Source organism: Pelodiscus sinensis, chromosome 29 (genome assembly GCF_052426305.1).
Source record: "Pelodiscus sinensis isolate ZL-2025 chromosome 29, ASM5242630v1, whole genome shotgun sequence".
NCBI classification, from domain to species: Eukaryota; Metazoa; Chordata; order Testudines; family Trionychidae; genus Pelodiscus; species Pelodiscus sinensis.
The window spans coordinates 3,504,204-3,520,356 of NC_143080.1; the positions used below are offsets into that span (position 1 = coordinate 3,504,204).

Genomic DNA, 16,153 nt, shown 5'->3' on the forward strand with positions numbered 1-16,153 from the left:
GGAGGATTTCTTACTACAACTCGTGTAACCCTCATTTCACGAGGAGTAAGGGAAGTCGAAGGAAGAGTGTTCTTCCTTCAGTTTCCTGCCGTGTAGAAATTAAGCTATTTTGACTTCAGCTACACAATTGACATAGCCGAAATTGCGTAGCTTAATTCAACTTTTGCCCTGCTGTGTACACATACCCTTAGGCTGTGTCTACACTGGTCACTTATTCCGGAAAATCAGCCGCTTTTCCGGAATAACTTGCCAGCTGTCTACACTGGCCCCTTGAATTTCCGGAAAAGCACTGACGATCTAATGTGAAATCATCAGTGCTTTTCCGGAAAAACTATGCTGCTCCGGGTCGGGCAAAAGTCCTTTTCTGGAAAACTGTTCCGGAAAAGGGCCAGTGTAGACAGCAGAGATTTCTTTTCTGCAAAAAAGCCCCGATCGCGAAAATGACGATCGGGGCTTTTTTGCGGAAAAGCACGTCTACATTGGCACGGACGCTTTTCCGGAAAAAGTGCTTTTCCGGAAAAGCATCCTGCCAATGTAGACGCGCTTTTTCCAGAAATACTTATAATGGAAAACTGTTCCGTTTTAAGCATTTCCGGAAAATCATGCCAGTGTAGACGTAGCCTTAGTGTGTTTCTAAAGTAGGCAGAAAGAATAAGTCAAAACCTAATACACAGTTTTCCCACTCAGGATAATGCACATTCTGGGTGCATCATCACTGCACCCATAGGTCAAAATACGATATGCAATTTGAGCTACACAAATTGTGTATCTTATTTCAATATAATTTTGAAATAAACCACTATTCCGAAACATCCCTTAATCCTTGTGGAATGAGGGTTACAGGGATGTCAGAAAAGCGAGCCTGTTATTTCGAAATAGATTGGTTGGTTCAAAAATAGGGCTGGTACAAAAGACGCGGAATAGCTATCCCGAAATAGCACCACAGTTTAGACATATCCTATGTGGACACAAAGGGCACGTCTAGACTGAGTTACTCTTTTGGGATACCAGAAGTATCCCGAAAGAGCAATGCCGCATCTTTAAAAGTGCCCGCTATTTTCCGAAATAGCAGGTGCACTATTCCGGCATTCCTGTAACACTCATTCCATGAGGGTTAAGGGATTTGCCAGTATAGTGCCTTATTTTGAAATTTGGCACTGTGTAGACAGCGCCAAATTTCAATTTGTACTGTGCGCAGCACGAATTGCGTAGTTTATTCTGACAGAAGGGTGTTGTCTAGACACACCCAAAAATAGAGATTACTAGCTGGAGTTACCTGGCATTGCTTGGGAAACCAGAGGAACAAAATGTAGAAAAACAGTACCCCATTATCTTTTTTTGAATGGTAGAAAAATTGCACTGATTTCTATAGGGATTAAAATATAGGTCCACATCATCCCCAGGTGGAGGGGAGGTTACACACAGCAGGGGCGCTCCAGCTCAACCCAGGTGCTGTGAGAGGCAGGGCAGGTGCCCAAGCTGTTGTGTGTGTGGGGGTCAGGGCACTGTGTGCTGGCACGGGGGGGGGGAGAGGGGAGAAAGAGGGTCGCTTATGTAATCTCATGGGCAGGAGGGGGCGAGTCCCAGATAGTGCTGGGGGCTGCCGGTGGTGGGCACGGGACCTAGGGTGGGTGGGGTGGCCCCTGCAGCGCAGCGTGGTGGGTTACTTTTTAATTTTTACAGATTGAGCTCAGGCCGGATGGGGTCCAAATGTACCTTAAAACCTTCTCCTGGATGAAAGGTTATCCCATGCAAAGTTTGGTTGCGGTAGCTCTTATAGCGTCCAAGTTATTAGCACAGAAACTTACAACCATTCTCCTTTCTATATTAGATTATAGGAACAGTGTGATTAAATGGAGTCACTCAATGGGGAATGCCCCAAACCCTGCTCAATTATATTGAATTAATAAGCATTAATCATAACAAAAACAAAGATCCTGATGGCTCGTCGGGCGCTAACAATAAACTTCTCTTCCTCCAACTGGAGTTCTCCCACCATATGCTCAACACACAGAACCTCCCTGCAGCCTTCTCTCAGCTGTTGGCTTGAGGCGATCCTCTAACCCTCTTTTTGGGTGTTCCACTTGGGCGACCCTGAGGGAGGAGGAGAATGCTCAAAAAAAAGGCAGCAAAGCCTAGAAGCAGAGGGTCCCTGCATCAGTTTTCACCTGGCTTCTGGCTACCCACGTGTCCTCCTCTTTAATTCTTCCCCTCCCTGCTGCTCACGCTGGATACCAAAGCAGAGGGGAGATTTCACTTTCTTTCGTGGTCTCCCCTTCCCCTCCTCATACTTCTCCACACCCCACACCCACTCCCAGCCACCCCTACCCCTCCGACCCCAGAAAAGCAATGGTCCGGAACAAAGCTGATAAATGGTCTAATTGAGCATTAACCTGCCCTTCATTAAACGCACAAGGCTGGAGAAAGGCAGCCCTCAGATGACTGTGTGTACCTAACAGCCAGCCCGAAAGGACACGCGTGTCATATCACGCCTCATACCTGCCTTTCTCAGTACACAAGGTACGCCCAGAGCGAATGAGCATGGAATAGGCCCCACCAGGGCTGACTTATCCATTAGGCACAGTAGGCACAGTGCCTAGGGCCCACGATACTTTTAGGGGCCCATGAAAATGTTTTAATTTCTTTTAAAATCAGAAGGGAAAAAATGAACTTATAAGGTCGAAGAAAATGTTTTCATTTTTTTCCCCACATCAGAAAAAAATGAAACTCTTAGGGCCCACGAAAATCCATTAAGTTTTGCCTAAAACAGAAAAAAAATAAAATGTTGAAGTATTTAAAGTTATATCAAAAATAATTTTGAATATTAGTATTATTATGGTGGGAGGGACCCACGAAGGCAAAAGTGCCTAGGGCCCACGAAAGTCATAATGCAGCCCTGGGCTCTACCCATACACCCTGCGTGTCTCTGTGTGTGCGTATTAATCATATACACACGTGGAGCAGTTTCCCTCCTCAAGGCTCCCTAGCGAGGCGCACAAACCCAGCACAACCTCCAGGGCGCAGATCCGCTGGCCATGCACAGAAAAACTGCGGGTCTGGGCAGCGCAGGACTTTCGCAGGGCAGCCAGTCTGTGCGTCGGCTTTGCAGACTGCGAGCGCGCCATCTACATCACGTTTGCACGGGACCATGCAGAGGCCAGCTGGCCCAGAGGCACACACGTGTCCTGGGCACCCCACACACGCCCATCTCCAAACACATTTCGTGCCGAAAAGCCTCCCTTCGTGCGCGCTGTTGGTCACGCCACACCCACTCCAGACAGTCTCCAGAACGCGTCTACTGTCCCACCCAACCCACGCAAGGAGCACACAGGCTAGGCATATATATGAGGGGGGCTTTCATTGCAGCCGAACCGGGGAGCGCCAAAAGCCCCCCCCCCTTCTCCGTGGCCAATGGCGCGGCGGGGACATACCGCAGACAATGCCCGTTGGCACGGCTGGAAATACCTTTGCGGCCCCCTCCCCTCCCCTCTCCTCCTGCACCGCGCGGATCGCCGCGGGAACGGGGCATCGATCCGGATCATCCGCCTGACAGCCACGGCTCAAGGCGGGGGGAGGGAGCGGGACAAGCCCTGGCTGGCTCCTTCTCTTCCCCCCACCCCAAGATCGGGCTCCCCGCTCCCGAGCGCAGCCCCTTTCCGCTACGGGCGGGCAAACCGGCTCCCCCGAGCAAAGCCAGCGGGCCCCGCGAGCGGGGGAGGGTATTTAAATAGCTGGATACAGCTGGATGCGGGGGGGGAGGGGGAAGGGGAGGACTGGACGACGGCGCGACCCGCATTTAAAGGGACAGACGCCTCCTCCGAGGAAATCCACGCAGGGAAAAGGGAGCGAGTGTTCCCAGCCACAAATAAATCCGGAGCCACTCGCCTCCGGAGACCCCCCCTCCCCCAATATCTGCCAAAAGCAAGAGAAAGGGAATGCGGGGGGGGGGGGGCTTGCCTGGACTTCAGGGTGGAGTTAACCCCCCCCCCCCCGTATTTCCTACGCGAAAAGAAATCTGCCCTTGAGGGGGTGTCTCCTAAACAGCTCAAAGACCCCCCCTCCCCCCCAGCTTCAACCGGTGCGGCTCCCTTGTCTGCATCTCCCCCCCCCCCCCCCCCGCGCGTTTATTTATGCGTTTTAATCCGAGCGCATTTTATTTTTACAGGCATTTTCAGCCAGGGCCTCGTGGTTTCTATAGAGACTCCGGAGCCGGCGTTTGGCCGCTTGCCAGTGACACAGCACACACCTAATTAAGCCCAGAGATGAATTTAACAATTGTTACCTGGAGCGGCGCCCGCGCGTGAAGGGTGTGGGTGGAGGTCGGGAACGCGCGTGGGGCTGGTTTTGGCTTGTCACAGCCAGGCACCCAAATACAGATGGGGGGGAATGAACAGTTTGCAACTGGCTCGCAGGGAGGCGTTTGCTTTGCGTCCGGGGTGTGTGTGGGGGGGCAGTTCAGATATATTTTTAAAAGTGTGTCCACCGATGCAGCCCCCCCTCCCGGGAGAGAGCGGGTGTGATATTTACGTGGAAAAGCAGAAGGCAACTGAAGGAGGAAAAGAAAAACAAAACCCGGGTGCTAGGCACAGCAATAAACACCGGGCAGAACTGTAAATCGTGGGAACACAGAACTTGTCTGCAGGGCTCCCCGGCCCCCACGTGCACCCCCCCCCCCAAGAAGGCGACCTGGAAAGGAAAAGCAAAGCCCATTTTGCATGCCGAGTTTTACCCCCTGCTAAATAACCGGGGGGGGGGGGGTTACTCTGCACTCCCTCTGGGAAACTCACCGCCTCGCGATGCAACCAAGGGCAGAGGGATGCGGGAAGTCGCAGATGTCAATGTAATTGCTGGTCTAGATTTTATTCCCCCGCTCCCCCTCGCACCCCCGGCCCGCTCCCCTTTACTTTCCTATTTACGATAGGAGACGTTCTCGCTGGGGCCCCCAATCGCTGCCGTTTTATTGTTTCTATGGTAACTCCTAGACGTGGCGAGAAGCCAGAATATTATTACAACCATCCGAGGCGGAGCGAGGGGCTGAAATAAAATCTGTGTCAGGGCAAATGAGTTTGTAAGTGACGTCAATCGGAGGCCAGACTGTTAGGAACACACACACACACACACACACACACACACACACACACACACCCTACCTACCTACCTATGTGGCTCTTCCAAATGCAATATTTCTGTCTTAACAAGTCTCCCCCCACACTCCGGGAGTGTGGGGGTTGGGATTGAAAGAACAAAAAACCCTGAATCTTCTCTGCAGATTTTAATTCAGACATCGCCTGCCTCTCTACCAGGCAGAGTACAGTGAGTCAAGGGAAGCAACAGGGAAAGGGGGTTACCACTGGCAAGGAGAACCTTTGGGTAGGTCTGCACTGCAGAGTTTTTCCCAGATACCCGAGGTATCACTTTTTTGGCATCCCTGTAAACCTGGTTTATAAGAAAGAAGGGATGTTCTGAAAAAAGGGGGGTTTTCTGACATTTGGCTGGGTGTAGATGGGCCAAATGTCGGAAAAGCCTCTTCCAAAAAAACCAGCAGAAAAAGATACACAAATTGTAGTTGTGTAGCTTTTTTCAGAAGAACGGTGTAGTGTGGACATAACCTTTGTAAAGAAGAGGGGCAAACACAGGTGTGCCTACACTGCACAGTAGCCCAAAATGAGCTAAGCAAATTGAGCTACATCAATTGCTTACCTTATTTAGAAATTAGCAGCGCCTACACGGCACTTATTTCAAAACAGGGCACTCTTCCTCTGATTTCCCTTATTCCTGGTACAATGAGCGTTACAGGACTCCGAGTAAGAAGTCCTCCAGTGTGACAGTATTTCGACATTTTGGCTGTGTAGATGCCGACTACGTTATTTCGAAATAACGCTAGTTATTTTGAAACTGTGTAGCCTGGCCCTTACTCCTCTGGAATGAGGTTTACAGGGAGGTTGGAATAAGGAGCCCATTATATTTCGAAATAGCACTGCCAGTGTGGAGGGACTATTTAACATGCATAAAAGATTTCCATAGGGCGAATGATCAAACTTCCAGGCAAAGGTGAGGAGAAAAATGTCTCCCGCCCCTGGTCTCAGCAGACAAGCAAGAAAGGAGAGAAACCGAGACAAATCCGCAGCACAGAGGTGGCTGTGTTTAAGGGGGAAGGAGCCGAGGAGAAATTGGGCTCTAGCTATGGCTAAAAACACTCCCCCCTTTCTCTCTTCAGTGTAGGAGAGTCGGGGAGCAAGCTTGTTTGAGGGCCTGCTGGCTAGGAGTAGCCCTAGGAGCATGATGAGTGCGTGGGGTGTAAGCAACAGAATCTACAGGCCGGTGGATTTTTGGGAAGGCCTGTTCTGATTTCCCCGCGCACCCCACTTTCCCCCAGCCCCTTTGTGGGTTCCTGCAGCGAAAGGCACCTGGGGCTCCCCCCTTCGCGGTCCTCTTGGCTTCCATTCCCCCCCCCCCCATTGCATTTAATAGCAGCCAGTCTCCCTCCTCCCCCCTCCCTTCCAGCCTCAGCATCATCAAGGTAGCTCTCCGGAGCAAGTACCTCCCGGACCCTTCCCAAGTCGTAGGTGACGTTGAGGCTGCTGATAGGCTCCGCCTGCTCTGGTTTCTATAGTTACGAGCAGGGTAACAGCTGGCAAGATGCCAACACCAACAGCCCAGCCAAGGCTTGGGGAGGGGGGGCGGGTGTTGACCGGCTTGGTGCACCTGAAACCCAATCCCCCTCCAGCGGCGCGGGCCCGCGCCGGGCGATGAGTTCTCCAGGTCCCCCTGCCTTGCGAGCCTGCTGGAGTTTGATTTCCTCCGCCCAGCCCAGCAAATGGCGCCCCGGGTCTCCCGGGGAGCGAGGGAAGGTGGAGGGGAGGGAGCCGCCAGCACAAACCGGTTTTAATAACACGGAGGGTCCTCAGGATTTCGTGACTCAGATGTGGCTGACGCTTGTGAAGTCTCCTTTAAAAAGATCATGCACCCCCCACAGCTCCCTTAGCCGCCCTGACCTTTTCCCCACCCACCCCACCCCACCCCCCGCGAAAATAAATACACTTCCTCCTCCCCCACGCCCAGCATCCGTCCCCCACCCCCTACCCTTCCTGTGTACCCCCCTTTTCAAAATACTGTTAGCATCTCTGACGCATGTTCCCCTTTCTACGCCCTCACCAGGGGCAGGTCACATTTAACCTGCCGCCTTTCCCTTTCAAATATTAACTCCGCAGGGACCTGAAAGAGAAGGGTCGGTGATGGAACTGGGAGAGGAGCGATTTGCTTCCCCCCCCCCCACACACACACACCCCTACTTTATTTACTTCCCTGCTGCCTCAGTTTCCCCACACACGCACCCCCGCACCTGGGAGTCATGATGCTTTCCCCGCCTGGCAGGGGTGCTGCCAAAGAGGAGTCATTTCATATTCCTAACAGGAAGCTGCTTTGATGGAACTGTCGGAGGCATCCCTCCCACAGCACCCCGGGCACATCCCCCCCAAATCCAAACCCCCAGATCCCGCCACATCTCTTCGGGCTACGTTCCCTGCACAGCTCCGCTAGTTTCTCTCCCTCTGGGTCAAGTTTTTTGAGCAGAAACATCCAAATCTTTCTAACTCCTGGCTCCTCGGGGTGGGCAGGAAACCAATATATCGATTGGCAATTGCAGACAGGCACCATCTGCCACCAGACAAGACGAGGACAGCTGGCTAACCAAACGCTCATTGGAAAATATAATGGCATATACTTTTATTTATTTATTTTGTTGCAACATAGGCACGCCTGCATCACACAAAGAGACACCGGCGCAGAGGCTGACTGCGCCTCTGCTGGCAGTGGGCATCGAAGCCCGACAAGTCCCCTTTCCGATTTACGAAGTACGCGCGACACGGGGGTTTACATCAGGGGTGGGAATTTAGGGCCCCGGGGCCAGAACCCGGGGTTCAGGGCTCCTCCCCCCACCCCCGAGCATTGGGAAGCCCGCGCTGGCGCTCCAGCCCCCGCTGTCCCCCGCCCGACTGATTTTTCTAAGGGTCAGCGGCCCCCAACCCAAAAAAAGGTTCCCCACCCGGGTTTACACGATGCACGGGGGCACGTGACCTCAGATGTGGATCTGGATTTAAAATCTCGATCAGGCTCCAGAATCAGAGCAATCCCTCTCTCTCTCTCTCGCTTTCTCTTGCAATTGCCAAACCATTTTGCTGCGCTGCCTTTGCCTCGCAAGAAAGACAGTCAGTGCCATCCTCTTGGGTTAGAAAAAACCGTCGTGAAAGCAGACAATCATTGCGAGACGTAGATTATTCCTCCCATGGAAATACATTCTGTGGCATGTTGATTTCCTGCAAAACGCTGAGGGTTCTGCATCCTGCTTTGCACCCGTAGCTGCTGGTGCCTGTTTTTGTTTTGTTTTGCTTTTTTTAAAGTTTCCACCTTCTTTATGACCAGAAGACGTTTGCAAAGGTTTTACAACTTTTAAAACAGATTTGGCAAAAGGGGGAGGGAAAGAACGACTCTCATTTTTACCCTGAAATTTGATTGGGTCTTAGAATAAGAATCGGACCATTGAAAATGTAGAGGGGAAGGCAAAATTCTCCCAAGAAAAATAACAGCTAAGAAACTAAAACCCGGCTGGAGAGTTGGGGTGCTTTAATTATGGGGGTGATCTCCTCCAGCCATAACGAGAGAAGAGAGGTCCCGACTTTCTGAAGACTACACCCGCTGAACCTTTCTCCAGTCGGACACCCAAAACCACTTGCAAATCGCAGCTAAAGTCTGCAGAGTCAAAGTCTCCGAGTGAACATCCTCGGTTCTTTTTTTTCTTTTCTAACCCCCCTCCCACTCCCACACAACTTCCTGGCCAAAAGCCAGGGACCAAATTGTCTGGTTTCTGCAGCATCCCTAAGAAGCAATGTCTAACCCACCCCCCTACCTCTCCGCTCAAGGAACCTCTATTTCCTGATCCTCCACTCCCCAGCTATCAAATCGGAAATGATTCTCTGGGGCTTCCCCCCTCAGATAAATAACCACAACAACATTCATAAACCAGAAGACTCCAACGCGAGGTGGTTTTCACACGAGAGAGGGGCGCCTGGACCCCTTAGGACAAGCCAAACGCACATACACAGGAGAGCTGAAATGAGATAGATTTCTGCTTCTGAACCTGCCAGTGACCCGTGAACCAACTCCTCAATGTTAAGGGCAGCTTTAAGGTATTTTCCACCCTCTTCCTCTCCTCCCTCCCCCCGCGATGGGGTCATTTCAGCAGCGATGGAGAATTAAGCAGTGAGGACACACACACACACACACACACACACACACACACACGTCCCTTTCCTCACAACCAGGAAAATATTTGTACAGATGTAACCAAAACAGCTGTTTGTGGCTGATCTTCACACACACATACACACCCTCCCCCAACTCAGTGCAGCTGTGGACAATCACACACACACACACACACACACACACACACACACCCTCCCCCAACGCAGTGCAGCTGTGGACAATCACACACACACACACACACACCCTCCCTCCCCCAACTGAGTGCAACTCTGGACGATTCTGATCCGCGATGGAGACAGGAAAGGCAGCATCTGACCATGAATGCTGCTTTATACAAGCAAAGAGAAGCCTTTCCGCAGACCCGGCCCCCAAACTGGATTTGAGGCGGTGGGGGAAGAGAGGAAACAGTGAGTAATTGAGTGGAAAAGCCAGTCAGAGCAGCATTCGCCGGCTAGTCCTCCTTGCTTTCTCGGAGCTATAAATAAAAAATAAACCAGCTACCAAGCACCCCTACGCAGCTGAATGGAACACTGCGTGCTAAGTTAACCATCACTTGCCTGCAGGGGAAATGTAGGGTAGCATTACTCAGCAGTTATATACAAAGGGCCTGATTCTGCACCATTTTACACCGGTTTAACCCTAGAATCAGTCAATGAAGTTGCTATAGATTTAGAGGAATCAAACTGGGCTTTTCTATATTTCAGGGAACAGACGGCAGTTCAGAAACTTCTGAAACATCATTTCTTAATTTTGTTTTTCCATATAAGATCAGCGTTTTATTTGGAGAGTTCCGTTTCCTACCTTCGCCTGCACCTCTGTCCCAACCAAACTCTCCACGGCCACATTCTGCTTTGAGGTACTTTCGGGAGTTATTCTTTAGAAATAAGTTACCTCTGCCTACTAGCCCCCAAAATAAATTACTTCGAACTAAAAACTCCCATAGTCCGGAATAATTTATTTCCGGAGTTATGAGTACGAAGTGACATATTCCGAAATAATAACTCTCGAAAATAAGTTATTTCGAAATGATTTCCTAGTGTAGACAAAATCCGCTCTTGGAAATGTTGCCAGAAAATCCCTGCAGTCAATGCTAAGGCAAACAGGTACCAGCAAGCCCTCTTTGTCCATCATGTGCTCCGACAAAACTTATATTGACTTCTGCAGTTTAACCAAATAGGATCGGGGCCCCACACTTTTTAAATGCTGTTTGGGGGTTGTTCTATTCACGTTTTCTCTCTAAAGTTCTCCCAAGGAATTTTGGATTAAAAAAATCCAAGAGCTCTTTTTCCAGCTTTACATTTTATAATGTCAGGGAGAGAGCCTTTCTTTCTTTCTTTCTTTCTTTCTTTCTTTCTTTCTTTCTTTCTTTCTTTCTTTCTTTCTTTCTTTCTTTCTTTCTGTGTTTTAATTACTCAACAGAGCAGAACGAAACAGAATCAATAAAAAAAAAACTCATCTGACTGCTGAAGTTTCTCCATCCCCCGAAGAGGGATTCCTACAGAATCTAGCGGTTGTGAGAGTCCCGGACATGTATTTGTTTGTAATTAAGTATATTTCCAGGGGTAAGGGGAACCTTGGAACTACACATGTTGGTGACAAGCATATTGGCTGAAGACGACTGGGACCGTTTGGAGGCTGAGTTGTGTCAGACACCACAATCAATGACGTGAGAGCAAATTCCCACAGTCCATCTGCCTGTGTAAATCACTGGCATCTAGAGAAGCGCTGCCAAATATTCAAAAGGGCTCCTGATTTTCGAGTGCACAGAACCAGATTTTCCAAGGAGCCCAGCTCATCTTTAGGTTCTATATCTGAACACGATTTTCAACCAAAATTGTTTTTTAAAAACATATGCGGAGTCCATCAACCAGCATGAAAATCTGGCCGCTTATTTTGGTGCCTGCGTAAGAGCTAAGTTCTTTTGAAAATCTGGCGCAGGGTGCTCCGTCTGGACTAGTGGTGCAGTGTGGGTAAATACAGGTATCTGGCATACCCTCACTTTTTATTTTGGAAGACATGGGGCGGGGGAGGAATGATGCTCCAGTGGAAAACTAACTCTCCTCTGCTTCGCTCCCAGTTCACAGAATCAACTCCAGCCTCTTGCCCAAAGCAGGACCAATCCCAACTAAATCAACCAAGCCCTTTTGGCGCCGGCTAGCTTTCTGCGCCTGTCTCCCGGGGAGGGTCCAAATACGGGAGAAATTTATTTTATTTTATGTATTTATTTATTTTGGTGGTTGATGCAGGTTTTAAAATGAATGCCCCCCCGCGGGGGAGGGGGAGAGGGAAAACGACTTTGGAGTGTCAAGGTTTGATCTTTGCTTGCTGAGGAAATGATGTTTGTTTTGTTTTGTTTTGTCTTTCCACGCGGGACAGTGAATCTTTCCGGCTAGGCCTGGCACTGGACGTTTAAATTGTGCCCAAGACACCCCGAGGGAATGGGCCATGGTTCGTCGGAAAGGAACAGAACCGGGGAAGATTTCTGTGTTTCCCCAGGTGACAATTCGCACCACCCGAAACCTGGGGCGGCTGGTCTGTGAACTCAGCTCGGAGCTTCAACCTAAGGGATTGAATTTCACCCGGACAGGAGTTCTTTCCCCCCTGCCAGGCCGGCCAGGACAGCGGCTGCAAAGGAAGGCGACCGGATTTGGGGGGCAAGGGGAGGTCATGTCAAAGTCACCCATGACTTCTAGCCCTAAATCTTTCATCACACCGAACCCCACCGTATTTCCTTGCGCCATCTCTGCTCACGCTAAAAGTCGATTCTCCCGTCAGCTGTCATCCCGCCTTCCTGCCTGCCCCGGCTCAGAAACAACCCCCATCGATCCGTTGTCATGTCATTCTGAAACTTGCCAAGTAAGGGGGGACCCCTTCCAGCAAAGCAGACACGAGACGTCCTCTCCCTTCCCCCTAGCCCCAGCCCCACAGCCCTTCAAGCTGCGAATCAGCGCTAACTACTCACCCTCCGCCCTGCACACAACCCCACTAGGCGCAACCCTGCCGCGCACAAAGCAGCTGCCCCTGCAGACGCGCAAGACGCCAAGGCGCGCAAGGAGGTGGAGGGGGTGTGGTCTAAGCCACGTGGGTAGTCACCTGGGCCGGGGAAGAACACACTGACACCTCTCCGGCCACTCCAATCAGTGCCAGCATTCCACAATCGAACGGGCTCCATTCACAACTTAAGATCCCCTCACCCCGCCCCCCCCCCCCCCACTCGCGAGCAGGACTATAGTCCAGGCTGCGAAGAAGGCTGAATCTTGAACTCGGGGCTCCGATGCCAAAGGACAAAACCAGTCCATTCCCCCTCAAGAACTGGCTCGTTACCACAAAAGCCCCTTGCCACCAGATTTCTCCTCTTCCTCCTTTATCTGCGCCCCAACAACTCATCAGAATCAATCTCTTTTGCAGATTTGGGGGGGGGGTCACACCAGGGTTATTTTACGTGTCCCTTTCTCTCTCTCTCTCTCTCTCTCTCTCTCTCCAGACAAAGCAGTCTTTGTGCGCAGACTCCCCATCATGATGATAATACAATCTGGGGTGAGAGGGGGGACATACTTCCATCCCATTACTCTAGGGATGAGGCGATAGCTAAACTGGAGTGGGGGGAAGGAAGCTACATAATTATAAAACCTTCCCTGTATACCAGACATTTCGCCCCAAAATATGTGCCCTGCAGAGAGGGCTGCACAGACAAAGATAAAGTAACTCTTCAATGGGAAGAGGGGGTGTATTCTGTCTATAACCCCCCCCCCCTTCCCAAGAACGCTGGAGGAAAATCTATAGAAACAGGGCTCTTTCTCATTGAATCTTGGAGGGACTGAGAAGTCTCTATTCTGTCTGTGTAAGAAGAACGGAGGGGCCTTTAATGAAAAGAAGGCGACCTGGAAACGAGGAAGGGAGAGAAAACCACTTTTCTGCTCATGCCCCCCCCCTCCCCGCCAAGCTTGTGGGCTCATTTGGATATTCTATTGCAATCTATTATTCATCAGGCAGTGGAGGGGCGATCCGTGCTAATTAGCTGCTTGAGGTGTCCACGTATTAGGCAGGGAGAAAGGCAGAAAAGGACCCAGAGGGATCTGAATGGAAATGGGGGATTTTTTGTGTTGGCTGGGGAGTGAGGCGTGGGGGGGGGGGGAGATGAGGTGCAAAGTGGATTTTAATTCACCGCGCGCACGTTTCAGATCTCTCTGATCTAAAGACCCCGGCCCTCCCGCCCCCCTTCGGGTGGTTTCGTTTGACTTCCCTATTGATTCGCCAAACATCGCGACAATTAAAACCAAATGAAAGATCCCCACTCCCAGGAGTTCCCCTGGACTCTGGCAGCGACTTCACCCCCATTCCCTCCCCTCCTCCCCCCGGGATTTCCTGGCGTCGCAAGCCCCCTCCGGGAGTGTGGAGCGGTGTGGGGACGGCAAACGATTTTGTTTTTTATGGATTGATTGCAGCACAAGCTGATGGGACCCAGATGACTTCGGGAATGACAGAAAAACAAGAACACTCCCCCCAGCCCCTTCCCTCTCCGCACACACAGCCCCTCTGCTCCCTGTCCGTCCCCTCGGGGCTCCCGTTCTCGGCTCTGGAATCCCGAGGGGGGCGCATCGGAACAATACAGCCCTTCTTGGGGTCCTTCCCCACATCCATGGTCTGGCCAAACGCGGAGGCACCGCGCCATATTGCTCCAAGATTTCAGCTCCTCCGACGCACGCCCCTTCGGTGCCACCCTTGGGCATGACTTGCGCACCCACTGCTCTTTGCGCGCCTATCATGTTGGCGATCCCGGGGGAGGGTAGTTCTGGGGCTTTGGGGGAGCTAGACTTGGCAGGCTGCTGTCAAAGCGCGTTCCCTCTCCCCTCACCCCCTTCTGCCTTGCCCGACATACCAGGAGGGCAGCCCCCGCTCAGCTACCCCAGCATCCTGGCGTCGGGACCAAAGGAAAAGGGGGGGAAGAAGGGATCCAAAAAGTTAGGCCAACTGGAGAGGGAGAGGTCGGGAACCCGACAGCGGCGGCTGCCAAGAATCAGCGGCGGAGGAAGAAGCCAAGCAAGCGGGGCACGGGGGAGCAGAAAGAGGAGAGGAGGTGGGGGGGGGGGGCAGATGAACTGCCATGTCTGGGGGGGGAGGGGATCTCATGCAAATTCTCTGCCCCCCCCCCCCTGCAAACCCAGCCAGAAAAGCAGCAGCAGCACAAAGAGAGAGATCGGGAAGCCAGGCAGGGGATGGCTAGCAAATAAACCGATCGGCCATCTTGAAAGCAGAGAGAGAAAGAGAGCGGAAAAAAAATAGAAAAGGAAGGAAGAAAAAGCCACACACCCCCCCGAAAAGGGATGTCACAGAAACCGAGGCCGGGAGACTGCAGCATGGACCTCAGCCTGGAGTCGTTCTCCCTGGGGGGGTGTCTATGCCCTCCCTCTCCGCCCCCCAGCACCCACAGGGCAAAAGGGATTTTAAGGGGAGGTGCGTCCCTACCTGATCCGGATCTTTCCGGGGGGGCGAGCAGGGTTGGAAAACAGCGAGCTCCCCCAGGCCCCCCCTTGCTGCCTCTTTTTTTGTGCGCGTGCGGGGCGCTCGAGCCGCGGAGCTGCCAGAAACGCGTCTGTGCAGCTGCGGATGGGATCTGCTGGGAGGGGGGGGGCGCAAAATGGCTTTTTTTCCCCTTCCAGACCAGCGCTTGGCCCCGCCCCCTTTTGCCTCACGTGATCTCATTCCTTTAGGGTGTTTGCAGAGGGGCTGAGGTGCAAGCCAGGGAGGAGGGGGAGACAAAAACTGAGATTTGCTCTGCGCCCCTCCCTAGACATCTCACCCCCCCCCCCACCCCAGCCACGGAGCATCCGGCAATGCACAAGCGGGAGCGCAGCGCCCAGGCAAACACCATCCCCGAGCCCAGTGGCTGCCAAGTGTGAAGTGCCAAGCAGAACAAAAGCGCCCCCCCTTCCCTCTCCCGGAGAGGGGGTAGAGAGGGGGGGCTGGCAATCCGTCGGCATCACAGAGAAATCACACGTGGAAAGAACGCGGCGGTGGGAAGGGGCGAGGTCCATGGGAAACCGAATTCCTACCTGGCTCCCCGGATTTTGCCTGCCAGTCTCCCTCCCCATCGCCACTGGGGGGGGGGGAGGGAAAAACCCCAGCATCTGATCCACGCTGCCGTAGCAAGTTAAGCTCGGTTTCGTTGCAGTCTCGTGTGTGTGTGTCTGTGTGTGTACCAGGCGCTAGAGAGCGATACCGCCTCTCTCCGCTTTGTATCCGTTCACACACCCGACGAGCCTCGCGTAGAGTCCGCGGCGTAAGTGAAATCTATTTAAACGGCGCTGACACAAAGGCAGAGACACCAGCACACAACACACTGTACAGTTATGCGTCCACACACACCGCCGGGGGAAATCTCCCTTCCCCGACACTCTCCCAAACGGGTCTTGCGAGCTGACTCCCAACACATCCAACAAACAAAATCTGATGTGATCCAATAAATACCGCCAAGGGGTGTATGCGTCGGAGGGGGGTTGTTTGCGCTCTGGCGAAAAGCAGGGCGCTATTCTTGTCCCCCCCCCCCCCAAAAAAAACACACAACAACTTTGTCATCCAAACCCAACGCGTTCAAGACCGAACCCACCACCGGCCGGCCGCTGTTTCTGCTGAAGTTTGGGCAAGTCCAGTTTTCCGAGGCGAACAAACCTGTCTCCGCAGACGCCTCGGTCCCTGGGCGCCCAGTGGCTTCAGAGTTTTTTCCCCCACCGCCCTTCTCACGCTTTTCGTAAGGTTCCTCAAATGCGATGATCCCTGAGCTCTTGGAATAGACTTTCCAATGTTCATTCTCTCAGTTCCGGAGGCGGATTCCCTAAGGAACGTAAGAACCACACTGGGGCAGATCAATGGTCCGTCTAGGTCCTGTCTGCCG

At 52.3% G+C, this 16,153-nt stretch overlaps 1 protein-coding gene across 4 annotated transcripts in view; it reads right to left on the reverse strand.

The window, feature by feature from the left end:
• The window catches only part of PCGF2 (polycomb group ring finger 2), a 50,960-nt gene extending 35,305 nt beyond the window's left edge, over positions 1 to 15,655 (reverse strand). Inside the window, exon 1 of one of the 4 annotated variants that reach the window (XM_075911711.2) lies at positions 15,315 to 15,655. The gene's annotated coding sequence lies outside the window, so the exon portion shown is untranslated. Of the gene's footprint in view, positions 1 to 3,431; positions 3,685 to 14,727; positions 14,931 to 15,314 lie in introns of those variants that run through there. The other 3 variants (XM_075911713.2, XM_075911710.2, XM_075911712.2) reach the window with 3 other exon arrangements.
• Positions 15,656 to 16,153: the final 498 nt, after the last annotated feature.